Below are 12,266 nucleotides of genomic sequence, written 5' to 3' on the forward strand. Positions count from 1 at the left end.
GTTCCATGCAGTTTTCTGCTTATCCCACTGGCCAGAACAGCTTTCTCTTTTCCATCAGTCTTTGTATTATTTATTCTATTTTAAATAGAAAACTCACTGGGCTCAAGGACTGTTTTTCCCTCCTATGTTTGTGCAGCAGCAAGATTGACAGTCAACGGCGCTATAATCCTGCTGCTCCTATAAATATCAGTAGCTGCATTTCTTCCCCAAAAAGGCTGGCAGTAAGTGGCTCAAGGTTTTGTACTCCATTCCGAGTTATTGAATGTACCTATTAACCCATGTACAGAGTGAGTCACTATTTGTAGATAGCATGTTATTTATTTAAATGATTAATTATTTACATATTATTTTGTTGACTGTGGTCCAAAGAGGACTTTGAAGAGCTTCAGCAAAACTGAAGCCAAAATGATGGAAGCAACAGTGAGAGATGAAATTCGATGTTTCACTGTCAAACACAGGTGATGATAACGTACACCTCAGCAGATATCAACTGATACAGCCTACGCCGCTGGGTCAGATAAGAGAGCAGGACGTAATCACAGCTCTCTTGATGAGCACTTCTGCTCGCTCCTCCTCTGTGGTCAGAAAGTGATAATAAAATAAAGAAATTAGAAAGGCAAGTGTAGTAGGAGGGTGCTGGGAGAATGGGGACAGTGTGAAATACAGGGACTGGCCTGTGCCCCATCTTGCAGGAGGTGGCAGAAGCTGCCGGTGACACTCAAGGGAGGGCCGGGACGGAGCGGGAGGCTGCACAAGCCCCGCATGGATGGTCTTTGCTTGTGTTGCCCTGAGATAGGTGAGGAACTGGAGAGAAAAAGCCCACTGAACCATGAAAAAAAACCCCTTTCAGTGTGATTTGAAACTCACAACCACGTCAGCATATGGAGGCCATTTATTTAACTTCCTATAAAACAGGAAAACTTACAAAGAAGAAGTTGTACGGTGGGGGTCCCTCCACCTTTTGTGGGGACTGGTGCCTTACAGCCACAGAGGTTTTCTCCTTCGGCGCTGCTACAGGCATCGCACCCCTGAGCCAAGGGGGTGAAAAGAGGGGATTTTTGAGACACATTTTGAAAGCTCCACTTTTATTCAGCAGCAGTCAGAAAATCCCCAGAATGATCCAGAAGGAAGGGGAGATGTCCCATTTAGAAACTAGAATTCTATTAATTGGGTTTGTCCCATTTGCTTTCACAATGGAGGGATGCCTAGGAAAACCCTGAGGGTCATTGAAGCGGGAATTGATGCTGGTACATTTAAACACCATGGCTTTTTTGTTGTTACTTTTGTAATTTTCAAATTTGTAAGAAAATCTTTTAACTTTGGTACCATTAAATTTTTCCCTTCAGCTTGTCTGGAGCTAAGAGGGATCTTGGATTGTTGAGGGAAACAAAAATGATGGTATCTCTAGAATCTGCATCCAAATGAAGGAGCTGTGCAGATTAAACACTTCCGATGCTTGTGCTGAATGACAAATGTCACTTTGGGGTGGAAAAGTCAAGTGGTAAGACCGGGAGGTAAGCTGGACATGGCAGATGTTTTCTCGCAGCCCCATGGCAGGTAGCAGAGGGGCTGCTTGCAGCATCAGGAAATCCTATTTGCTCACATGGGCCAGTTCAAGAGGAGCTGGATGTTGTTAGACGTGAGAGGTCCAGAAAGTGATGGGAAGAGGGCCTGGGAAACCTCCTAGGAAAAAAGAGCTGTCCTCGGGATCTGTGATAAAGCACGGCAGCGGCTGCCCTGCATCATTGTCAAACTCCAAGAGGAAAGGTGGTGATATTAACGCGTGAAATTGCAGGAAAAGCCTTTCTCACGCAACTTGCGGTTGTTCTTTTCGCGATTGAAGTCACACGGAGCAGGCCGTGAGGCTGCGAGTGCCAACGGCACACTCTGGACACGCATACGCGTTAGCAAGACTCCCCCGTTACCGCCAGGCACGGCTGGTTTGAGGGAAAAGGAGAGGACGGTCTCCCCCTGCGCCCCGAGGGTTTGTTGCGGGGGGGAGCGGAGCGGCGGCCGGGCTTGCGGCACATGGGGAGGGGGCGCCGCCGGCGCCCCCTCCCCATGTGCCGCAAGCCCGGCCGCCTCCCCGGCGGCATGGGAGGAGAGGGGAGCGCGGCAGGGAGCCGCCCGCCGGGCCCCGGCATTGGCGGCGGCGCAGCAGCGCTGGCAGCGGCGGGGCCGGGAGCCGCCGGCCGCCGAGGGGAGGGGTCCGGCTCCGTGCGGTCGCGGCGGAGCCGGCGCTGCGGCAGCAGCAGGCGCGGCGGGGCGGAAGTCCTTTGTTGCAGCCGCGGCAGCAGCAGCAGCGGCGCGGGCAGCTCCTCTTCGGCGGCCGCCGCTTCTCCCCGCGCCGCGGGTAAGCGGGGCCGTGCGCCCCCTCCGTGCCCGTCCCCGGGGGCCGCCGCCGGGCGCTGGGGAAGGGGGGGAAGGCGGGAGGCGGTGCGCGGCGGCCGCAGCTCCGCCGGCGGCGGGAGGTGGGAAGTGCCGAGCGGCGCCGGCCGCGGCATGGCCCGGCCCGCCATGGTGGGGCGGGGGGAGCGGCGCTGCCAGGTAGGGGCTTTCCAGCCGTGGCCGTTCCCCGGCGAGCGGACGCCGGGGTGACCTTGCGCCCGGCGGCCTGGCACGGCGCGGCACGGCACGGCGCGCCCGGGGTGCGCGGGGGCCGAGCGGCGGCGCCGCGACGGCGGCGGGTCCGGCGCGGTTCTCCCGGGGCGCTGCGCGGGGGCCGCGCTCCACCTGCGGGGCGGGCGGCGGAGACGGGGCCCGGCGGAAGCGGGCGCGGCGCGGGCGATGCTGCGCCGCTCGGCGGGGCTGGGGAGCGGGAAGCGGCCTAGAGAGGTGCAGCGGCGTGAGGCGGGGAAGGGCACCGCGCTGCCCTATTTACTCTGGCGCTTGGAGTCACGTTAAACATCTCGAGTGCCGTTGTCGCCGCCCGGCCGTCTCCTTCCCGCCAGCAGGCCAGCGCTGCCCTCTCGTTCTTTTTTTTTCTTTAAAAAAAAACCTACAAAAACTTCGAGTGAGTTGCAGTAGTTCAGCGAAAAACGGAGCGGAGCTGCAGCCCGGCGGGAATGCTCCACCCTGCCAGGCTGGAGACTTGGGTTTCACTGGGCTGGCAGCGCACAGATCGCCTCCGAGGCGGCTGGGAAGGAAGGGGAATCGTTTTGTCACATTAAAACAAGCCCTGTGTTGCTCTCTGAGCGGTGTTGAAAGTCTCGCTCCTCAAAGGACTCCTCGGATAGAAAGGTAGTAAAAAGAGTAGAGGAAAGGGGAATGAAAACACTGTGGGTTTGGGGCTGAGGTTTGATTCCATTGCTTTCATGTTTTTTCGTTGCGCGGAGTTTCAACTTTGGCATATTTGTTGGCCGATAGACTAGTGCTGGTTCCTTTTGACACGTAGGCATTGGTAAATGGAGAGCATGGGCTGGATGCTGTCTAATATTTGGATATTTACTGCCAGATCTTGTCACTTGCTTGCGTTATTCCCCTTGCTCTAGAGTATCACAAGGTACAGCACATACTGCAAAACTGTCCGGGACTGCAACAGTGAGCGTGGTGTTCCTTAGGTATTTAATTACATTAAACAAACATTCCTTTAATTAAAGGTGTTTGTTTAACATTCCTCATTACAGCTCTTGGAAAAACCCACATAGCAGCCGTGAGCAGGGGGGATGCGGGCTTCTCATTTTTGCTGAATTACAACTTAAGCTTTTGTGGCGAGCGGGGGAGAGGCGTTGGGACCATATGGCCGTGGGGAAAACCGGCCAAACGCGAACGGTTGCAGCGCTGGCAGAGATTTTCCTAGTCAGCAGCGTAGCGAGTTGACAAGATTGTGGAGAGATTTTTGGATGACTGGCCAGAAAATCCGAGGGGTAACAAGCTGTGTTCGTTGCGCTCTGTTGCTGTTCGAGGCAGCAGGGGACCAGCAGGCACCAGGGGGCTTGCAGGGATGAGCGGGGGCTGCAGGAGGATGTAGGGAATGAAGACGTGGGTTGGTGCAGCGTGGGAAGCTCAGAGGAGTAATAGAAGCCCCTTCTTCCTGGTAGCCGCAAAGTTTTGTGTGCAATAAGATCACAGACTTAACAGATGCTTCATCCTGCTTGCACAAGGCATCTCTTCGTGCCGTGTCACTGGCACAGGAATTTGCAGCAATTATGTTGAGAGTACTCAACCAGTGATTTGGGTTTTTAGATGCTTTCTTACTTGAAAGTATGAGGTTAATTTCTTCTTTCATAGATTTCCGTTGCTGCTGACAGCAGAGAGCCCTGAAAGCTGGTGACTGACAAAGCCTTACTAGTTATTTATTCTGCTGTATGGAAACAGAATCACTGCTCAGAATTGAGATAATGGAAGTTTCCTGATAAAAATCATGGTGTCCTTTCTGTACCTCTCACTAGAGTCCTCCTGGACCTCACGCACTTAGCGTGAGAAGCCCCATGTGCGTTTCTCAGTTTGACCGGTGGCTCCCCAGCGGCTGGGTTCTCCTGCCCTGCCTCTGCTTGGGCACGGTAAAACTGTCACCCAAGGAGTTCTGCGGCAGCCACAGCATGTGGGCACAGCAGCTGACATTATTTATATGAAGACCATTTATATCCTCGAATTTGTCTGGTATTTCTTTTCTTTGTGCATGTTCTGCCATTGCAAAACTCTCTAGAATTAGCTGGCTGTTGCCTTTTCCCCCCCATATTAAACCTGTTTCATTGGTTGGAGGCCTTAGTGGCTTTATTTATTTATTTTTTTAATATGCTGCAAGTAAAATGTGAAGCGTTTAAGTGCAGAAAGAGTAAACAAAATCTGTAGTCTGATCTGTGTGTCACAAGTTTCATTTGTGTGCACCCAGCAAGTTGTTAAGCCAAAGTACAACTTGCATTTAGCCAAAGATGCTTTCAAGGAAGGCAAAGGTGCATTCATTTGAGAGTCTCAAGAGATGGCTAAGCCATCAAGATCTCTCTTGAAGTTGAGAGTTAGGGTAACTAGGAGAGCATAGATTAAAACATTCATCTTTCTGCTACAAGGCATAAATGGGCATCATATTTTTTTTCACCACTAATTGCTTCTCTTAAATTTATTATTTACCATGTTGCCTGACAACTTTTTACAACTGTAAAGGTGTCTGATAAAAGATAACTGTGACTTGCTAGAGTAATCCTTTGTGGCTAGCAAGTTATTTTAAAGGACAGTGTAAGCTCCCTCCACTACTTTTACTCCATAGATCTGATCTAAAGTTTGAAGTTGAGATCAGGCTTTACAGTAAACTCAGTTTTCTTAATGTATTCCCTTACGCTTTTCTGACACCTTATTCCTTGTCTTCCAAGGAGTGGTCTTACCTAAGAACATGTAATACATCTTAACTAATTCTCAGGTAGCAGCTGAGAATCATAACTTGGTAAATTTTGATGCCTGTTCTTCATTTGTGGACGTGGATGCTGATCAGTGGAGAACTGCTGAGGAGGGATTGGATGGCTCCAGCATCTCATGATTGGGGGCTTTGGAGCATCTTACCTTTCCCTGGTTCAGATCTTGCCCAGGTGTCAGCTGAAACCTGTTTCTATGTGTTAGCCACGAGTTTGTTTAAAATGAGTTGATTCAGCCATCAGGATGTGTCTGAAGATGAGTATCTACATCACTGGAAATGGCTTCACAGCTAGCACGCCTGAAGGCAGCTGATTGGAAGGCCTATGGGAGGAGGATAAATTATACCTTCGGTTCATTGTAGCCTGAGTAATGGCGCTTAATTAGATTTTACCTGGCAGTACATGGAATTCCCGTAATTGTTTTCATTTATGATCGAGGCTACACTTGCAATGCAAACTGCATCTTATCCATACCTGCTGTTGAGGTGGATGGTGGTCACCTGGCCCCAAGTTCTTCGCTGTTTTCACTATGTTTGTGTAAACTGAGGCACCTTCGTGGACTCTATAGTACCAGAGAAATCTTGGTGGCTTCCTCCTGAGTACGTCTAGATAAAAGCTGTAGCCTGTCAGCAGCTCTGTGGTCAGTGCATCGGCTGAACGTGTGCAGTTCTTGGGCATCATGCAGAGAATTCAGACATATCACGTAGGATTTTCTCCTGAGCATCTAGATGTTGTCATTTAGGAAATCCAGATTCTTTGGTGTGTCTGACCCACAGAGACAAAATAACTCTCCAGGGAGGAGAGCTCTTGGGAACCCATGCCAGGGTGGGATATGGTGTCAGACTGGGATGGGGAATTTGCTTTCTGCTGCCCACGCGCTTGTTTCTTTGGATAACTGGGCGTTGTTTTCTTGAGGTTTTCCAGCCTCATTTTCTATTAGCACCAAATTCTCCACTCTGTTATGCTTTTGTCCAGCCCGCTCTTGGTTTCCAAAGAAAAGCAGCCAGTAACTGAGCATGTAAGCACTCTGGTTTTGCCTGCTCAGCACTGGAAATGCTGGGTTTTGAAAACCACCTACTAATTTTAGGAGCTGAAAGGCTCCTGAATTCTGAACCTTGTGGTACATCTTTTTTAAAGACAGACAAGTTAGCAAAAGAACTTTGCCAGTTTTGTGCTTGAGGACTTTTTTTTTTATGTCTTTAGTTGTTTTAAAACATTACAGGAAATTTTAAATGTGAGGAAATGACAAAAAGCGTGTAGCTATAGTAAATATCTGTTCTTTCTTGTTAGCAGACTTACAAAAAACGTATTTGGTTAGTGTAATAGTGTAACTTACCTTGTTCATGGTAATGTCAGAATAGTAATAGTACCTGAGTGGTGACTTAAATCTGGTAGCAGACGAGCAGCTTGAATCAAAGCATGGCACTGTAAAACCAAACATTTACTGGGAAAATAAGATGCATTTAGAGACTTTGAATTTGCAAATTGGAGTGAAATTACCTGACTCAAGTATCTTCACTTTTCCTTTTCATGTCAGGTACTTTGCTAGCATATTTTTTTCAGAACACCACTGCATCATTCAGTATTGCTTATGGTGTGGCCTCTTGCTGTTTACTGCACAAATTGGTCATTGCTGGAGATGGAGTTACTTGTATTCCTTGTGGACTTTCAAGCGATGGTTGTGACTACAGTATTTGTGTGCTCTACAAAGTCAGCGTGCTAGTCTGTCCAGAATATGCCTGGCTTTCCTCCTCTTCTTGAAATAGAAAAGGGTCAGAGGGCATCAGAAATACTGAAAAAAATTTGATTGACAAACTTGCCTGCATAAAACTTTAATCTTCCCAAGATACTTGGGGTTTAATACATACAGAAAACAGCTCCCATTGGCCTTAGTTGCTGCTGATAGTGTCCCCCTGTGTGAAGAAATTGGACATCCAAAAAATGCAAGCCAGACTTAAAAGAAAAAAGCTTGAACTGATGGCGAGGGAATGCAGATCTCCAAGGCAGTGTTTGTTGCTTTGACGTTCTCCTTTTTGTCCGCTGGTCTCGTTCTCATCCCCTAAATGCTGTGCTGAATGAGCAGGGATCTTGTGTTGTTGCTGCTTAGATCCATCCCTGGGCAGATCCCAGGATGTGCTGAGTAAGGAAGGGAAGTAAGAGGGAGGCTGGAAGAATGTACTGCAATACATACAGAAATGGCAGCTGAATTACTCCTGCATTAATGATGGCATTTTGCGTATACACTTAACTTTGATACCTTGTTTTTTTTGTAAAAAGGACTCATTTTTATTCTGTTGCCTGTTTTTGTTTTTCAAAACAAACTTCAAAAATAGTTTGCAGCACTGAGCCGCCCACGTGAGTGATAAATTCAGATCTCTGCCATTTTAGCAATTAAAATCACAAAATAATGGTAAATTATCGTTTTCTGAGAGCTTGCTCTTCATGGGAAGGAGTTTGTCAGCAAGCCTGTGATATTTGGTGATGGGCAAAGGGATGGCGAAATTGGGAATTCAGGGTTCAATTTCACCTGTTTTCCACCCATTCCCCAGCAAAAACATATGTGGCCCTTGAAACTTGGCTCTTTCCAGCCCCCTGCCCAAGAACCTTCCCTCCACCATTTTAGACCCTCATTGCACCCATTTTTAATTCCTTCTGCTGCGTCCAAATCTAAGTCCCCTCCTCTCAGCTCAGCACTCCACTCCCAGCCTGTCTTTCCCTGCCCTCCCGATTTCCAGAGGTTTTCCCTCTTACAGTTCCCAATCTCCCCGTGTTTGCACTAAATCCTCTTCTGGATCTGGCTTTCATCAGCCAGCACCAGGCGTCTCCATCCAGCTACAAGGAGGGCCTCTGAAACCCAGTGGTGAGTTGTGGCGTGGAGCCATCTCCCGCTGCTGGTTTGTGACTTTCTGGAGGTGGCACATAGAATTATAGCATAGTTTGGGTTGGAAGGGACCTCCTAAGCTCATCCAGTGCAACCCCTGCCATGAGCAGGGACATCTTCACCAGCTCAAGTTGCTCAGAGCCCCGTCCAGCCTGGCCTGGGATGTCTCCAGAGATGGGACATCCACCACCTCTCCGGGCAAACTGGGACAGTGCAAAGGAGCTGCAGGAGGATGAAGTGTTCTCAGCAAGGCTGTAATCTGAGATTTTGGGCTCAGGACAGTTCAAAAATTATTCCAAGAGTGAGATTAAGACACAAATGAGGTCAGATGCTGCTAAACCATCTTATTTTTATGCCTAAAGACAGAATAAATATTTTTCATTTTCACATCTAAACCCAAAGCAACAAAGGAAAAGAGGGGGAGAAATTAGGAGGAAAGTTAAGCAGGCATGCAAGAAGATAAGCAAGAGATATTCACTGCCAGGGATCCAAACGCCGTCTCCTGTTGGGCAGCTCACAGGCTTCAGGCCTCGGTAGCGCTGGCAGGTTGCAGGGCAGGTCTCAGGTCCCGGTAACGCTTGTCAGTTTGCAGATCTCGGGTCCTGCTGGTATTGGGATCCAGGTCCCGGTATCAGAGTCCAGGTCCCAGCAGCGCTCGGGTCTCGGGTCCACCGGTCCCAGGTGACAGGTTTGGTCCCGGTGGTGGATGGCCACACTTGCAAGTCGTCACCTGGTCATTTGATGGCCGTTGGTGGCGGGTGTTGCCTGGGCACACTGCAGGCCTGGGCGCAGGCGTTGGTGGCTGGTACTGCTGGAGCTTCGCTTGAGTTTACACAGGCTTCAAGCATTCTTTGAGTTTTAGCAATTCACAGTGATCATGCATTTTGCACTTTAATTCGCTGCATTTAGGCCTTTACAGCGGGCCCAATTCAGCAAGCAGCACGAACAAGCATTTTTCTGTAACAAGCAGGCCTCAAGCATATTATTTTAGCAAGCAAGCTTTGAGACAAATAATTGACAATATCTCAGCCTTCCACACTTATGCCGTGTGTTAAGGACCACCGTGTTTCACACACACTCAAACGGTATGCTGAGAGCCATCGTCTCTCACACTAGCAAAAGTCTTTAAGTGTGAACAAACTGATAATTTTTATCTTTTTCTCCCTGTCAAGCTGATAGCTTGGCCAAATTCAGGCAGATTTTTGTATTATGATAACATATCCAAGACATAGCACTTTCTCCCTTATGAAGTCTGTCTTCAAAGATTTTGGGAGAGAAACTTTTTTGTTTTCTTTTTAAAAGAAAAAGTAATAATCTGTATATAATAAAGCTTTTTTTTTAGCCTCATTTTTGGAACCATTTTGGCTGTGGAGGGAAAAAAACCAAATCAGTCCAAAGCAGACAATTCAGAAGAAAAGCTTTACCTTTGCAGGTTGAAATGTGTCAAAGTTTTAAATAGCCCAACATAGGCTTTCATTGTGAGAAGTTTTGGTAGCTGCAAATACATACATACAGCAGGTCAATTCAGAATCTAGAGGGAGGATGTCAGTACTTTCATTAACTTTAAACACTCCCTATTTTAATGCCTACATACCATGACAGAGGCCAGATTGGTACCTGAGCACCTCGCCATCCTGGTGAAGTGACCTCATGTTGGCCCCTTTTTTTCCAGAGTGGTGGTAGGAGGTTGGCGTTGCCAGTAGGTCATTGTTGTGTATCAGGACAGTGCTAGAAGCTCTGCAAGAGGATCCTGTCTGCTGTCTCTGAGGAGACCTTATAGCAGCGTTCCAGTACCTAAACGGAACCTACAAGAAAGCTGGAAAGGGACTTTTTACAAGGGCATGTAGTGATAGGACAAGGAGTGATGGCTTTAAACTGAAACAGGGTAGATTTAGTTTAGATATAAGGAAGAAATTCTTCACCCTGAGGGTGGTGAGGCAGAGGAACAGGCTGTCCAGAGGAGCTGTGGATGCCCCATCCCTGGGAGTGTTCGAGGCCAGGCTGGACGGGGCTCTGAGCAACCTGGGCTAGTGGAAGGTGTCGCTGCCCATGGCAGGGGGTTGGAACTAGATGATCTCTAAGGTCTCTTCCAACCCAAACTGTTCTATCATTCTACGAGAAGGGGAAATATATTTCATCTTTTCAAAAAAAGAAGGAAGCTTTGAAACTATGACTTTGTGTGCTGCCACTCCAGTGGCTGCCAGGTCATTCCCACCGGGTGGAAATGCCCCAGTCTGTGGGTGTGTGCAGATGGTTTGTGATCTTCTTTTTCGGTACAGGCTTGCTGCTTGGACTGCTCTTCTGCTACTGGAAGATGCAATGGAGTACTTCTAGTATACAAAAAAATTTAAATGAAAAAATTAAAACTTGCCACTTTATGAAGATGAGATTAAAACCAGCTGTCTTCAGCCTTTTCTTGTCTCGATGGCAGTTCACACCAAGAGGCCAGTGGTGCCTTAGACTGAATCTTCTCACTTTCTTGTTGGTTTTCACTCTTGCAGTGAGGAAGTTGAAGTCAATTCTTTGTCACCATACAGCTGCTGTTTTTAATACTTGATCCCAGTATACTGAATTATGTTTAAGTGTCTACTAAATTACCTCAAATCCAAAACACTTTAGCACTTGGAAGAAAATGAAGTGCCCTTTCATTATTATTTGATGTTGAGAGCTTTGCTGTTTTTCACAGAAACATCTAAACTCACCCAGTGACTTAGACAATAATCAGTCTTCTGCAGAAAAGACATTAAGTTGTTCCAGAGATTTTCCTACTTTCAAAACCACCCTTTTGCAAGTTAGTAAAAAATGCTTCAATTTCATGTCATGAGTTGTATTTCTAAGTGGACATTGCTGGGCCAAACTAGCCAGAGAATTATTACAGCAGGGTGCTGTCCTTGAGTTTTGGGTTTGGAGGACTGGGTTGAGCGGGGAGGAGCATCTGCCATTCAGTGTACTTCAACCCAAATCACAAGGTTCCTGTTGCCAGACAAGGTTTTGTGCTGGTGAGGATCCATAGGTACTGCTATAGCAGCTGGCAGTAGGAAATATTGCTGGGTGGGGTACACATATTCTTGTCTCGAGAGTTTGTGTTTCACCCTGGCAGCCCTTCCTGAAATGGAGGAGGACTGTGACTAATGTTAGGTTTGCTTCTTAAGGGGCCAGGCAACACCTATGACTTGTGAATTCAATAGTAATTGTGGAATTCAATTTCTCTGCCCATTTCCCAGCCTCAGGGAGATGATGGGTGGGAATGAGAATAAATCAGGGAGCATTCTTGTGTGTATTTTGTTTAGATATTAGACACTTGAAAGAATGGTTGCAAATCGATCCATGCATTTCATCGAGTCCTAAAATGCCTTTTAATATATGTTGTTCTCTAACCTGTACTTTATTTGTACAGATCTCTTAAGTTACTTGCGTTGTTTGCAATAACCTTTCAAAATGCTTGTTATTGCTTTAGGTTTTTCATTTCAGTTAGGGCGTTCTTTATACCTTATTTTGGTTTCTTACCATCCTCCCTGTGCAGTTGGTTACAGGTAATGTGTATCAGTAACGGTTTTCCAAAGTGAGTAGTGACTAGCTGTTGGATCTGGCCGTATTTGGTTATCTTCTGTAAATCAGATGCATGCCTCCTATGTAAAATACTTTTTTTTTAATGTTTTTGTTAACATAAATAATTCTTTTCTTCCTTTTTGCTCTTTAAGACAAACTTATCCTTTCACTTACAGCAACTTTCAGCGCTCTCAGACTTTTCTCTGTAGTCTTTGTCAAGTCTTTATTTCACCGTGGCTCCAGTTCTGGCTTTTGCAGCTCTCTGTTGCCGAGTTTTTTCTTTGTCCAGTCTCCCATCTACATGTTTTGGTTGTGCTGCAGCGCTCTGAACGCGTGGTTTTGGAGCGGTTGGCGGCACGGCGTGCACCACTTCCTGCCTCGCTGCAGCCTTAGCCTGGTCACCATCTGCAGCAGCGGGCTTGTACGTGGGACGTGCCATCGCAGCTGTCCTGTGCTTCTGAGAATGCACTTGAGTTTGCAGTTCCTGG

The sequence above is a fragment of the Nesoenas mayeri genome (assembly GCF_963082525.1).
Source record: "Nesoenas mayeri genome assembly, chromosome: 5".
Lineage (NCBI taxonomy): Eukaryota > Metazoa > Chordata > Aves > Columbiformes > Columbidae > Nesoenas > Nesoenas mayeri.